Source organism: Solanum lycopersicum, chromosome 10, assembly GCF_036512215.1.
Source record: "Solanum lycopersicum chromosome 10, SLM_r2.1".
Lineage (NCBI taxonomy): Eukaryota > Viridiplantae > Streptophyta > Magnoliopsida > Solanales > Solanaceae > Solanum > Solanum lycopersicum.
This window is the reverse complement of record NC_090809.1, coordinates 55,712,901-55,730,253: the sequence shown is the minus strand read 5'-3', so window position 1 is coordinate 55,730,253 and position 17,353 is coordinate 55,712,901.

Here is a 17,353-nt window from a genome sequence, read left to right as displayed (position 1 = left end):
AATAAAATACTTTCTTATACAACTAGTGTAAATTTAATCTCATACATAATAAAAATTTTCATAGTATTGGTGTAATCTATTTACTAGCAAATTGAGTTAATTAATAGGTAGTGTCTATTGATGATATGATACTTATGAGCAGTCGTTTTCTAATTTTGATAATAACTTATCATAGCAGAGTTTTGTATATTTATGTAAACCCCACAGTCCCCTATTACTGCTTTTAATATGCAACCCCACTAGCTACCAATAGAAAATGCAAGTGCATATTAAAAGCACCCACCGTATTATATGTATTTATAATATATTGTGGTTATAAATTAAATGAAGTTCATAAGTAAACCAAATTAAGATATTATTGGTTGCTCTTTTGATTTTGAGAAAGCCACTTCAATTTTTATTATATTTTAGTCCATATATCCACAATAGCTCCCACTCTTGTGTTTAATTTATTTGTCTAGTTTTGATTGGACATCAAATTTAAAAAAAAAAATTAAAATTTTTTTGTGATCTTATATTAAAGATATGTAGAATATACTAAAATTTTCTGTAATTTTATAATTTTAAATATATCATGAAAAAAATTAGAATTAAAAATTTATCAAAAATACATATTTTTTAGAAATAGATTAAAGAAGAAAAATAAGACAAACAAAATTAAAACCGATAAAGTATTATAATAAAAGTGACAATTATCCAGACATATATATTGTGTGAATTGTCACATCTAAAAATTTAAAATATTTATCTAGTACACTTGTTTATTATGGACAAGACGTGTTTTCATCACTAATTAATTATGAAGTTGATTTAATTTCTTAAGTTAAGTATTTGAATGTTTAAGAGTTAACGTGTGTTAATTACTCCCTCCATCCCTTTTAAATTATTCATTTTTGAATTGACACACCTATTAAGAAAATAATTAATAACGTAGTGAACTTACTATTTTACTCCTATTAATTATGAAGTTGAAGAAAAGTTCTACATTTCTCAAAGTAATTAGTCATTTTGAGGATATAATAGGTAAAAAAAATTCCTATTTTAATTTGTCAAAATGGATAAGTAATTAGGGACAACTATAAAAGAAAAAATAAACAAATAAAAAAGGACAGATGAGTAATATATATCGAGCAATTTAATAAATGTAGATGATAGCTTAAGTTGATTGGTTAAAGAACGCTTTAAAATAAATACTTAGTGATTATAGTGATTAGAGACACATATGTTTAGTGATTAGAGTGATTACGTAGCTATAATATAATTAGATAACAAATTAGAGACCATATATCATGCAACTCCATTAACCTTTTCAATTTTGATCTTCCATCAGCTTAATTAGCTTATTGCTTTCATAATGCATGAGAATCAAATCTTAATTATTCTTATAATTATAACTTGAAGTGCTTAATTTGCTTTTGATGTCATCACATTGTCTTGTTTCATCATCATCATTTCCTTTTGTGAAGGTGATTTCCATTGTCTTAAATAAATTTATCCAAATTATAGGGATTATAATTTGCTTTGCATTGCCTTTCTAATACTCCAAGATATTTCATCTCTCCACAAATAATGCAATAAATATATGATAGAAATAAAAATTATTAGAGGGAACATACCTTTTTATTTATTTAATTTGACGGTTCCTTATTATTCATGTGTGATTTTTTTTTGTGTTTCTTGGTCAAGTACCTATAGATTCTTTTAATAATTAGTAGCGATGAGGCTTGAACCTAGTAATACTAGAGCCAAGTTCAACAAAGAGTTAATTGAATTCCTTTGTCAAAAAAATTTACTTAGAGAATAAATAGATTCAAAATATGTATTTATTAAAGTATAGATATAAGTTTTTTAAAAATTTTGACAGTGAACTTTAAATATCGTTACTCGTAATAAAAAAATTCAAAAACTTACTTTTAAATAGTATGCTTCATTTTGTAATTTTTTGAATTAACTAAGGAGAATTAATGCTTCAATTCAAATCCAAAACCTCTATCTTCTCTCTTATATTATGTTAAAACTAAACCATTAATATGTTAAAGTATTAGAGGAAAACCACATTTATTTATTTTTTTGGACCAATATCCACTAAACTAATTTAGGAGTAAACTTGATATTAATATTTCCTGTATGTGTACCACGTTGTTTTCACGAGTCACCAATTTCCCCCCTAGTTTGGTACGAGAAATTGCCAGTGATAAGAATCATAAAGCATTGTCATGTGTTCTTATCAATTACCGTGTCACCTTATTTTTTTACTTCTTAAATTTTCATTCGATATCTAATATTCATATTAAAATCTGATTAAATTTAAATTTATATTGAAATTTTTTATTTTAAAAGTAAAAAAACGACTTTGTACCCGATAAAACTAGACCCCCAATGTGGCTCCAAAGTAATAAGATTGTTGCAACAGTAAGTGGCTTTGACAAGAAATTGTATTTAACCATAGAGTCGTAGTTGAAAGACGTACTAGTGAAGTGATGACATATATTTTGGAACTATTTTATTTTATTACAAGTATAAATAATTGTTCTCCCTTGTTGGATAAAGCAAATAAACAGCTGCAACCTTCCATTTTCATCACAATTCCCTTTCATTATTGCTAGGAAAAAATAGTTTTCCATGTCCACTTGTATGTTCCATCTATAATTGATTTAGATTGAATATATTGATAATCTCTTTAACTTATTCATAATTATATTTAAATACTCGAATAATAATATATTTTGACTGATCAAAACATGCACACATGATAAAATATTTATATAAAAACATTTTCAATTCCTTTTTTAAAATTAAAATATAATTAGATATGGATGTCCAAGTAAGAAGGTACAAAGGGTTAGTAATGGTGTTTTTAAGACTTATGACATGTTTTAAGTGGTTTATTCATCCATGTAATAAACATTTGAGAACACACTTAATTCTTTTAAAAAAACAATTAAGTTAAAATTGTTTAATAAAATCTATTTATCTAAATTTAGATACTCTCTTTATCTCAATTTATATAATACATAATTTCGTTTTTCGAGAGTCAAATAATTTGAGCTTGATCAGAAATTTACACATTAAATCTTTAATATTTTTTAAAATAAAAATTTATATACTTATAAATTACGTAAAATATATTATAAAGTAAAATAATTAATATTTTAAAATATACAAAGAACTTCCGATTAAAAATAAACTTAATTATTTGAATTTTAAAATCTAAAAATATCATATAAAATATGCATTCATAATTTAAATGAAATTTACTTGTGCGTGAATAGAGCCATTTGATAAACCGATGACACCTTGGAGAATGTGTGAGACTTTGTATAACATACGTGTATGTTATAAGTATAATATATATAATATAATGTAAATAAACTTGTTACGTTAGTTTTTTGTTTTTTTAACAAGCAAAGAGCATTATCTTGGTCGTATAATAATTGGGGATATAATTATATTTCTTATTTAAAATTTAAGTCAGTGGATGGGTGAATGAAGCTTTTATTTTTATTTAAATTATATTATATGACATTATTGCTATTGGGAGATTTTAGAGAACTTTTACTTTGATCAAGCACACAATACTTTCATATATATTTTTAAAATGTGTAAAATTAATTTTAAAATTGATGCTCAAATTAAGATAAGACTAGATAAAATATTTGATTTGCGTATTTCGAACCCCTTCATTTTACTTTTTTTTAAAAAAAAAAAAATTGAAAGGAAGATAATAATTATAAGATACTATTAAAATCAAGGGGCCACAATAACATTGAAGTGATGCAGTTTGTAGTTTCATGTTTAATTTTTGGTTAGGTATTGCATGCAAGTGGATGATATTGTGGGTACAAGTCTTTAGCAAAAACAGCTTACATTGATGCAAATGCTATCCCTTTGCCTATCCAACCACTATATTGATTTAACTTTATTTACGTTATCGATCGTTACGCGTTAAATATAAAGAAATAATCCGTCTAAAAATAGGTAATAGTGCATTTTTTAGGTCTCAGTTTAGTATAACAAATGGAAGAAGGGAATTCAATGCTATTGTTGGAGTCTATGTGGAAGACTGCAGAGAATTGACCAACTTGAGTTAACGTTCAATTTATTTGAAATAATTTCATCAAAAATATTTCTAGCATAGAGGTATTTTTAAGTTAGATATCAACAGGGGTATTTAAGGAGTGACACGTGGATGTGGATTATTTGTAAAGTAAGTTCAATTATTTCTAGGGTAGTTTTTTTTTAGCCCTTCTTTGTTTAATCAATCAACATATAAAAGATAAATTGATGACTTCAAAAAGAAAAAATTAAGGACCATTACTGGTCCAGGTTCAATATTTTTTGATGGTTAATGATAGATGCATTTTCAAATTTTTGCCAAGAATGTGATGGATGATGATATACGTGATTAAGGAGAAAGCGGTTGAATTGTTCGAATTTGATTGTATTGAATCAATCTATATCATTTTTTTCGATAAAGTATTGAATTTTTATTTCAGCATTTACTCGTTTCGAACAATTAAGATGATCTTTTAAATTTATAAAAGTGAACTAAATATGATTAGGATGATTTTTTTCAAAAAAAAATTAGTTATACTTTATATAAAATAAAAAATAATAAGATAAAATAATTTTAGAAAATAATTGATCGAATTGTCCTATTAATACCCTGATAATCCCCTTTTTGTAAAGGACCCTTGAGAGGACACAAGAAATTTTTATTTTTTTTAAAAAAAGTTTATTTTTCAAGAGAATAAAAGGAAAATCGATGTGTTAGGAGTATTTATTCATATATACGTCTATATGAGTACAATTAAAAGATTTAAGGATTTTTTTCTCAACAAAAATAGATTTTCAATGATTACAATTTATATCACCAATCATCTTAAACGATATTTAAAAAAAGATATTTTTGAAAGCAGACCTTATGACAATACATATTAAAAGCAGATCGGGGCAATCTAAGGATGAAAGTATTGTGAGACATAAACCTCATTAATTTGGACACATATGCCTAGGTGTTAAATGATTTTTTTTTTGGGACCCAAAAACCTCTCTTAATTAAGATTAAAATTGCTAAGCAAATCCTTAAGTTAATAACAATAAACACAAAATTCAACTTGTTATTAAATTTAAGAAGTTAAAAAACTTTTTTAAAAATTTGTTCTCACCCCTAATTTTTATATGTGCAACTACAAAGCAATAACATATCATTATTCATCACTTGCTCTATTTGAATTTTTGACGCTTCTAATTATAGGTTCCTCCTCCATTTTTTACAAGTTAATTTGTAGATTTCTACTCAAATATTTTAAAGAGTTTGATTAGTTTTCTATATTAGCAGTTTTAATTAATTGTTTTTAGTTACTTATTGATTTTGATTAGTGTTTTTTTAAAGATGATCAGGCAGAATTATGTATGTGCATTTTCAGTTATTTATATTTCTTGAAATTTCTATATAATTTTATTATTATTATTATTTACTTTAATATATTAAAAAAATTGAAAATTCATGTGGCATGCGTAACCCCAACGCCTCATCAAGTTAAATATCTTGTTTTACGTTTACGCCTTTTACTACTCTAAAATCTTCGAGAGACATAAAAATCTTTATTTTCCTGGCCTAAAAATCGTATTATCCCTATCTATTACCTAACTACGTAATGGTAATTCAAGAAACACAATCATTTAAACACAAAAGAATATAAAAAAAAATCATCAATTTCTATCAAACATAGTGTATCTCTTAATATATACATATCAATTGATACATATTTTTTCTGGTGAATAACTATATAATTTTGTACATCATGTATAGTATTCTTTTATCATTTTGTCCAAGGCTGCATCTTTTCTTCATTATCATAATTAACTTCAAAATTGTGAACATATTCTTTTTTTAGTTTCCCAATGCCCTGGTGTTTGAAGTTTGTAATAAAATTTCAATCAAATTCAAATTTTTCAACAACTATTAAAAAGTAGCGCTTTGAACAGAATTTTTGTAACATGCATCACTTTAACCAAAAGTATTATGCGTGAGGCTAAGGGAGTAGTCCACAGGTGCACCTTATGTGCCTTAAAATCATAAAACAACATCTGAACATGATCATGTTTTTAATTTTAATTTTATTTGTTGGAGATAATATAAATCTCAATCTGACCATGAGAAGTCATGTCTGCAATAAAATCTATTTTTCTTGTTTCTGCATCCTAGTTTGTGGCTCATGATTTTTTATTTTTTATTTTTGGTAGCCACAAAATTTAATAATAGCAAAGTCAATGTAATATGGCCAAATAAAATCTGAGGAGAATAAAATATACACAAATTTTATTTTTCTATTTTTATTGGACAGATAGGTTTTTTACAATTGAGCCTAGCTATTTTTTAGGGAAGAATGTCCAAAATATATTTGAACTTTGATTGAAATTGTCTTAACGAACTTTTACCCTGCACTATTTAATAGTTTATTCTAAAGGTATATATGTGTTCAGATGGACATAAATATTGCATAATTATAAATAGTAATGTGTCCACATAGACACATATATACCTTTAAATACATTATTAAATAGTGCAGGGAGTAAAAGATCGTCCAAAATTTCATATCGTAATAACAATATCGGCCAAAATTAAAATATTTTTCAAACGTCGTATTGCAAAACATGCACGTTACCAAAAAAAAATTAAAAAAACACACTAATATTGTTGCTTGAAAATAAAAGTTGTTAATTGTGGAGAAAGAAGGTCCAATTCATACCTCCCTTAGAAAGCATTCAAAACGCCATATTTAATTTAAATTTCGAGAAGGATCAAACTCTCGAATAAAAATATATAAATAAATATATGCCACTAATTAAGGGTATATATACTGCATAATATAAAATATTATAAAACATAGTTCTATTTAGGGGAGAATTCTTCGTGTTACATCAGCTTAATTTTGACTTATATTTTATTATATAATAATTGTTTTATCAAAGTTCAAAAATCCGTTAATGATTACGACTCACTGATAGATATAGTTTTAGCCATTTTCACGTTTAAGGTTTTTTTAACTATAATTTTTATGAATATCATGGTTGATGATGCATGCAATGATGCACTTTTTTAGACTTGTAATTTATCCCTACTAAAACAACTACTCTCTACGTCTCAATTTATGTGACACACTTTACAATTCGAGATTTAAATTAGTTTACTTTTTATCAAAAAAAATTCATATATCCCTTAAATATTTTGAATCTTCAATAATTATGACTTATAATATTTTTTTATATAGTTTACAAATATATAAATTTCATTTCAAAAATATTGAAGATTTCATAAGCAGATTGTCAATCAAATTTAAACTATTTGACTCTCAAAAAATACCGTATTTTAGTATTAACTGCCTTCTCTCTTTTCACACAATTATATTTTATTTTATTATTATTATAAATTTTATAATTGTGTCCCAATTCAAAGGAGTGAGCCCCAAGTGAAGAAGAGAGAAATTAAAATACAAGAATTCTTCGACCATACTCAATATTCATCTTTGACTTAACCACAAGAGTCTCTTTCTTAATCTAACTTCTTAGATTTAATAAACCAGTTTCATTGATATTTAGATCTCATTCAGTTAAAATAAATTAAAATACTCAAGAAATTAGTTCAAAAGATTTTGTGAATTAAAAAAAGGAATATTTTTATTGATATACCATGAAAAACTGTTTTTGTCATTATTGTTATAGGAAAATTTTGACACCACAATGAAAAACTAATTATGAAAAAAAATCATATTGTTATATGTGAAATGTCATTTCACTATTATAACGAAATTTGACCGTACAAATTAGTAAAAAAGAACGAAGGAGCATACAATAAAGTAGTTAATTCGTGTTATATTTATGACCGTTTGGTTTTATGTAGCACGCAATTCAAAGTCGTTAGTTTCGTTACGGTGATACATTGGTATGAAATTGCTAGCGTAGCCTATATAAATGAAGTTACTTTGAATTGATATTTTTATATTTCCAAATTTTCACTTTTAAAATTGTGATTTATGAAATTTGAATTTGTGTTTAGATATATATTTTATTTGAATTTTAAAGAAAGTTTTGTGAAAAAAAGTGAAATTACACCCATAAAATGGCTAAAATTTTAAAATATTTGAAAATCATTTTTTCAATATCTAATTAAAATACATAACTAACAAACAAATCGTATTTCAGAGGATTGGATGTCACAAGAGTACCATTTAATTTACTTAAATATACAACTACTAGTAGATATATTTTTACTTCCTCCATCTCTTATGATGCATTGTGTTCAATTTAGTACAAATGTTTTTTTTTAAGGAAATTTTTAAAAAGTTATTGTCTTTCAACAATAACAACAAAACAAAAAAAGAAAGTAGACTTTTGAATGGTTGCATACATAAATCATTTAAAGGGTGATGGAACATGTTTCACCAAAGGTGAACTGGTGAGGATGGATCAAGTAGGATTGACAGACTTGTAGATTGATAAAATTTTAAAAAGATGAAGTATATGTAATACCATAAGCAAATCTCATATTAAGTTCATATGATGATTAACACTCTTGAAATTTAATATTACATAGCATGAAAAGTTCGTTTATACCTAAGGTTAAAGTGTTGAAACAAAACCTCAAGAATCAAGTGAAACCGTCACTTAATTAAACTAGCCAAATAACTATATTTTTCTCTTCTACATGAATTGAATAAAATGATCATTATGTAATATATTAAATATTAATATTATAATTATAAGAAGTACTTGTTGATTATTAGATAAGTGATCACTAATTTATTCACTTGGCGTAGTAACTGAAGGAATTAATTTATTATATCTATTCTCCTTTAGGATAGGAAAAATAAGCCTAATAATTAATAATTTAATACAGTAAAATGTCACTTCTAAGCCTACATTTTACTATTGATGATTGCAAATTGTAAAAACAAAAACAGTAGGGATGGCAAATAAAAATTCAATTCACTTTGTTTTCTAAAAGAACGATTACCAAGTACAAAAAAAAAATCACTATTTGCTTATTGAAATTTTTGTCTGATAAATATATATTAATGTATTTATGTAGATATTTTAATTGAAATAATGAGAAAAGAAAATAATGATAGTATTTTCATATGAATAATTTAGAAAGCTTCTCTTTATGTGAAAAAATATTTTTTAGTGAACTGGTTTAATGAAAAATTATATTTATTACACAAATTTTTATTAATTTGCCCTGAATTTTCTTGTTTACTTATTTCTAGTATTGTCAAAGTACTGATGATGTGACGATTTACTTGACTCACAATTTGAATATTGATTCATCAATCTAAAACTATACAATTTAACGTAGTGATCGATTATTGTAAAGTGAAATTTATCAATGGAGTATTAAAAAAGTTATCGGTGGTTTCACTATAATCTAATCCTGGTTACCCTTGTCTTTTGCCTTTTGAACTAGAAACGTTTACAGTATAGTCTAGGCCCATATGTACACTTTATAGTTTATATACAAGGTGAAAATGTTAAAAAGACAATTTCTCAATATCTTATTCATTTGCAATAAAATATTGTGTATTGATTAAAAAAAAACATGTTATCTCAATGTATGTATTAATATGCGGAGGTTTCTGTAATTCGAGAGAAATAATCATGGATAACAGGATTTTTGAAAAGTAACTTTCACATATAGCAAATATAAAAATTATATTTGTAAGCTATATCTATAATTTGCATAATGTGCTTCATAACAAGCATAAATATGCATATTTCGCTATACATATACAGAAGAAAACAGTTGTATAATTTCGTTATACATATACAAAAGAAAACAATTGTATAATATGCTTTGGTATACATATACAAAAGATCAATTGTATAATTTGTGTTTGTATAAAGCGAGAAAGAGAGAAGGACAAAAGAAATATGGGAAGGAGAAGATCATATTTGTATAATCATAAGCGTATAAGATGAAAATATATGCATTTGTATTTGTATATACAATTTTCTCTTGTTTGTATTGTTTGTATAAAATGAGAAAGGCGAGTGAGCGAGCGAGATCTGTGAGAGTGGCTAGTGAGAACTAGGAGAGGGAGAGAGGGGAACGAAAATAAATGTATATATATAATTTTCTCTCGCTATATACAAACACAAGCACATTTTATACATTTGCGTTTTTGTATAAAGTGAGAGAGCGAGATTTGGGAGATGGGAGAAAGGGGGGCGAAAATATATGTATATGTATATATATATATATATATATATATATACAATTTTCTCTTTTTATACAAACACAAACACATATTATACGTTTGCATTTGTATAAAAACAAGAGAGACGAGGGAGAAAACGAAAGTGGCGAGCGAGATTCACCAGGAGAGAGGTGAAATAAAAACAACTTTCTATGGAATACAATTAAATCAAACTATCTATGGAATACAATTAAATCAAACTATGGTTATAAAATTTAGGCTTAAGTTATCCATAGCCACCTAAAGTTGTCCACATATTTCATTTAGACACCTGTTCTTAAGCTTGTTCCAATCGAACACTTTTTTTATTTTAAAAAAATACATATTTTGTTATAAAATCAAGCTCATGGCAATATAAATATAAAGAGATGAAGACAAGAGGAGTAAGATGGAAGATAAGACTTTCTTCTTATTCAAGTGTATGCAAATCTCATATGTATCTATTACAATAGTGAATGAACAACCCTATTTATAGAGTGAGAAATCACTCCAAAGGTTATCATATTAAGTATCATAATAAATAGATACATTCTTATTCAAAAAGGTTCATGTCACCTAGTGAATATGAATAGTTGTTCATGTACCAACCTTATGGACTATCCACTTAATTCAATGTATTTATAACATATTTAACATATTTTGACAATTAACTAAAAGTAAAGGGAGAGTGTCTTACACTCGCTGCTGACGTGGCATAATAACTAATAAAAAAGAGACATGTGGCATTGGGCCCATAAAAACACTTAAATATAAATTAAAAAAATAAAATAAACAAAAATTATGTTTTCACTAAAAAAAGTAATTAAAAAAAAAAAAATCTTTCCCCTTTTCTTCTTCTTCTTCCCAGAACATCCCATCCCATCCCTCCCCTGACATCCGTTCACCATTTCCCTTAGCACGAGACACAAAATCAAAGCATTTCGATAGTAATTTTGAATTTGACTCTTTTTCCTTTCAATTCAAAATTATATAAATTTGTTTTCCATACATTCACCTGTCCTTCTCCTTGAATCTTACTCATTATTGTAATTGGTATTTCTCACAATCTCACTACTTTCTTAAATATTAATTTAAATTTGTTGATACTTTTTTTCTTTTATGTTGTGAGTTCTTTAGGATTTAAATTTCTTAACGATTTTGAAAAAAATAATTTCAGATTCGTCGAAAAAAATGGAGTTTCCTCAAAATTGTTTTTGATTTCATTTCTTACCACAATAAATTATATATTTATGATGTCAGTGGTGAGTGGTGAAGAAGGGGAAGAAAACGATGGCTTGAAAAATAAAAGATGAAAAAAATGACCGGAGAAAGAATGATGATGGAGGAAAGTTGGTAGCAATGATGGTTGAGTCAAAGAAGAGGAGGAGATATTACCTTAATTTTTTTATTAAAAAAAATCTTTTTTTAAGTAAATGATGTCTTTCACGCTCTTTAGGTGTGTGTATTACACACATAGTGCCATGTCCGCAAAAAATGTCTACTAGGTACAAATTTACTGTAGTATAGATGTTCAATAGGAAAAAGATTGAGTTGGGCTGACTAAATGAAATATTAGGACAACTTTAAGGGTCTGTGTATGACTTAAGCCTAGAATTTACTTTAAATTAATAGTTTGCTATTATATACAATTTTTCCCATCTTTGAATGGACTAAAAAGAGGTCGACCCACCTTTTAGCCCAACATTTTCTTGCATATTGATTTTTGGGGAAATTACACTAGGTCACGGTCTTACTAAATTTGAATATGTGTCGAAAAATTTCACATTATAATAATTTCAAAAAATTGAAAAGAAAATAGAGAAAAAATTAATCAAACGCCATTTTTTCTTTAAAAGTACATAATCTTATTTTTGCATTATGTATTCCAATCTAAAAAACGTATCAACATATTTATGCTATAAAATATGATATTGTCGTATCGTTACCGATAATTTGATATCACTTTAGTCACCGTCATGAATTGTTGTACAACATATTTCATCTGTTCTATGTCAAAGTTACATTAATTACATAAATAATGATTAATGGAGAATGATAGTACTATTGTCTTAATAAAAAAAGTTAAATTAAAATGTCAATTTAACAATTGACTACAATTCTGAACTAAAAGATGATTCCTACTTAGTCTTTCGTAAAAAAAAAACACTCATTTCATATGACAGAGTCATTTCAATGAGTTTGAGGGTTGAAAGCTAAATTTCATAAAGAAACCTTTTTTTAATTGAGATATAATTGAATAATTATAACATACTCAATATAATCCTACAAATAATATCTCGAGAAGTAAGATATACAAGAATATTATAAAGTAAAAATGCAAATGATATGATTTTTGTCCTTCCGCCTCTTGGAGATAAAGAGGGAGGTCAATGCTTTTTGTTTTTTATTTTCACTAAAATTATATAATGTAAAGTTAGAACAATAAAATCTGACTCCAAAAATTGAAAAAGTTTATATAATAGTATCAAAATAGTGTTGTGCTAAATTTGATAAGTTGATATAATGATATTGAAATAGATTTTGCATAATGTAGAATGTATAAACGTTTAAGAAGCTTTCGAATATTTAATAATGAGAGAATAAAATTAGTGAAAGAAGAATAAAAAAGTAAATATAAGAATAATAATGATGGTTCATGATAATTGTCAAAATACAAAGGGCAACTTTCACATGTACCAAACACAAAATTCAAATTTTTATGCTACAACAAAGTTTGCATAATTGTGCTCCATATCAAACATATATATGTATAATTCGCTATATGTATACAACTGAAAGGTATGTCTATTTCGATATACATATATACAATTGAATCGAATTGTATAAAACGAGAAAGAGAGAAATTATATACAATTTAAATTTGTATAAAACGAGAAAGAGAGAAAGGCAAAAGAGACTTGGACAGAGAAATATTTGTATTGTATAATTATATGTGTATAGGACGATTACATACAATTTGAATTTGTATAAAACGAGAAAGAGAGAAAGGCAAAAAAGACTTGGACAGGGAATATACAATTGAATCAAATTGTATAAAACGAGAAAGAGAGAAATTATATACAATTTGAATTTGTATAAAATGAGAAAGTGAGAAAGGCAAAAGAGACTTGCGCAGAGAAATATCTGTGTTGTATAATTATAAGTGTATAGGACAGAGATATATGTATTTGCATGCGTATATACAATTTTCTCTCATTTTATACAAACAGAATCACAATTTATACATTTCTATTGTATAAAGCGAGAGAGGCAAGCGACGGGGAGCGAGCGAGAGCGGGAGAGAGGCAAGGAAGAATATGAGGGAGAGAAGCGACTGTCAAACAGTTTGCTATGAAACATAAATAAATCAAAAAGTAGCTACTATATTTATTTTACATTATTAATTTGACATTAGGGGCGGATCTAATATAGCACTTTGGGGTGATGCCACCCACGAGCTTCGACGGAAACTCTATTTATATAGAAGTATTTTTATACAAATATGGATAAATAAAACCCGTGCCACCTGGAGGACAAATGCATTCTTTGGCATAATAGTAGACCATCGAGTTTGCAATCCTTAAATCAAAGAATCGATTCTAGGCAACAACTTTTTTCTTTTGTTTTAATTTTTCCTTTTAACCACAGGCATCGTTTCTTTTTTAAACTACTAGCACATTCTCTTTTGATTTTTTGTTTACTTATAACTTCTTATTAAGTATTAATTAATAATTATTTTGTAACTAATTTAGTTTAACTCTTTGACTTTTCTTTTATATAATTAAATATATTAAAAAAATTCTCTTCACCGTTGAAATCTCCTTTAAACTTTTAAACAACAAAGTTGTCATTAATTAAAGCTTCAGGCTTCTGTCTATCGCCCAATCTTGCTCTCCCGTCCAGTCACAAGATGAATAATTCTATCTGAATCTAAAATTGATTTAATCGATTAGTCTACTTAGAATTAGAGACAATCTAAAATTTGAAGATTTTGATGCACCAATACTATCTTAATTTAGGTAGTTAACAAAATTTTTTACTACAATTAACGAATAATGTAGTATTTGATTGGTATTAATGGCTCGAATATTATGATTTATAAGCTAAACTTAAAATAAAAATAATGAAATAAGACTGAACCGTATTCTCGCGAGTGGTTCCTCTGACTTGTACCAACTAAACAAGGGCATTCTTACGCTTCTTATGGGTGTACAGTTGATTATACCCTACTTTATGTCAGTTTCTCACGATATATATACATATATACACGTAATTTTTTTGAAGTTAACGAATGCACGTGCACCCCTATCAAATCATTTGGGTCCGCCTCTGTTGGCACCCAGTGACCCTAATTCGTAGATCTGCCTCTGTTTGTTATTATATAAAATTATCCCAAATATAAATGACACAACAAAATAAATAATTATTCCCATCAGAATGGATATTACAATTAACTAATCATTGTTCTTTCTCAATTATTACAATGATCTACATTAAATAAGGTAAAATTATTATACTTCTAACAATCCTAGTTGGTGAAGTGTGTGATTATATCATCTAAAAACTTAAGCTATTAGAGAGAAGAACACTTTTATTATTTAATATATTCTCAACACGCCCCCTTACGTGCGAACCTGATTTTTTTCATGGGTCAAGCACGTAAAAATTCTTTTTAATTTTTAGGTGGCGTTGAATTCGATCTCAAAACCTCTGTCTGCTCTGATACCATGTAGAAATATCATGTAAGTATGGAGAAATCAAGGATTGTATTGATAAAAATAATGTTGAGCTACAAATTTCTTATATAGGAGAAAAGTCTTATTTTATCTATACTAAAAATCCTACTGTAACACAAATATATTATAGAGTATATTATATACATGATATCCTAGCCGACTTTAGTCTTCTACACAATATAGTAGCTTAGTCGTACATAATTTAAGATTTAGTAGTCTAGGGATCCAGTTAAAATTTCAAATATTAGTGAAATTTCTCGTAACAACATTTCAAAAATTACCTTGCTTACAAATATACAAATCAAATTTAATGTTTATAATGATGAAAAATTTGCATGACTTTTCAGAGCGCTAGCGTATTTGTTAATCAGTCACTAAGACCATAGATGGTTGAGATTAGAGAAAAGTCTACAAGTAAGACTAACTAGAGTAGCTTTTTTATTTTTTTTCATAGCCTTAGTAATACCCAGGCTTCCATCCGTCTTAGGTTTGGTGACTTCGTTCCAGCGAAGTGGTACATTTTAGTCTTAATAATAGTAGACCTCATAAGTCCCACTAAATCCTATCAATGTATTTAAGAGCAAAGTTAATATGTTAAAAAAATTGCGTAGTGTAGTTAGGAGTTATGTTTAAGGTGACCTAAATAAGAACTAGCCCTCAAACAACACTAAGGAGGTCGGTTATTCAATTTGTAAGTTTGGTATGAATCTATTAAGAATAAAATTGAAGTCGAAGTGTCTTGGGACAAGGAAATGGACTGGGAACCTTAAATATTTATCAAAATAAAAAGATTTTTAATATCCAAAATGAAGTGACGTATAAGATGAAACCACTGGTAAAAGCAATGTTTTCAAAAACGTTTTTGGGGCGAGTCTTAAGGCGTAAACCCTAAAATTTGCGGCATAATCCCCTAGCATATCTCTGCATAATTGAAAGTAAAAACAGTAAGAAGATCAAAATATTTATGTATCGTGTTAAATTTTTGACTAATGGTGAAACAGAGAGAACGATGAACAAGAAGAAGAAATTTAATTTTGATTTTATTGGTTTGTTACATATATGATTAAACTCTTGACAATAATTTAGAATGGAATAGAGCAATTATGAGTTTTTAATTAGATTTTTTAGTTTTTTTCCCCTAAATAGTGCAACAGATGTATATTATGAGATTTTAATTTAATTTTCACCTTTTTTTTCTCCTTAAGTGCAAAAGATTGATACATAATTTATCAACAATAATATATATGGATCCTTTATTATGTATTCAAAATGCCTAAAAAATATGGAATTTGCGTAATTAGTAAAAAAATAGGGATAGAAGGTAATTTAAGATTTACACTATGAAATTTATGTAAGTTGTACTATATTCATCTTATAAATGCATCTATTTAACATATCGATCACATGATAGGCGAAAGATTCCATATTCTTATACTTTTCAAAATATAAGGAATTTAGTTTCAACTTTACTTGATCTAATCAACGTCCCATTAAAATAAGCAACATTTATTTTTTTGAAAAAACTCTAGTTCTTTAATATATATTGAATATTTAATACGTACATCTTTCAGATGACTAAACCATTCGTACCAACTGATAAAATTATTTATACTAGTAAACTCCAAATTTATTATGACACGTGTCTTTTACTTCAGTAAATTTTTGAATTACTATATCACGATTAAATTTTAAATTTATTTCTTCTCAATTACTTTACTTCTCCTAGAGATGCTATGATACTATCACGACATAGTGCACATCCGTATTGATAAGAATTTATGCTATCACATTCACTTCACGAAATAATTTTGTATTTTTAGCATTTTCCAAAGTTCTCTTTCTTCTCGAATGAAACACAATCATTTGAGCATATAAAATTATGATAGCTTAGTACTTCATTTCATGTTCATATGTATTATTCAATCACTTGTTTTCTTTCTGACATATTGCGCACTGCTAATACATTTACTCATGGAATAAAGCATATCAATTGAGACCAGTTTTGTGATTTTCCATTAAAAAATATATATTATTTTACTTTAATCATCATTATAATGCATTGAGACTTAAATTTCACGTCTTACTCATATAAGAACATTTTAGCCCTATTAGATGAGATTTAAATTTCAATACATTATCATCATAATGCATAAGAATTGTAACCCGATATATTATTTCTTTTATGTGATGAAACATAAACTAAGTCTTACCCCTAATGAGATGCCCGTTTCCATAAATTTTGCAAGTAAAACTTGGGAAAAAACTTGGCAAATTTTGTTTGTCCATACACTTTTTTATTATTTGGCAAATTTTTTTGGCAAATTTTCCAAATTCCCAAATACTAGAAAAAACTAGTATTTGGGCCAAATTTCATTATTT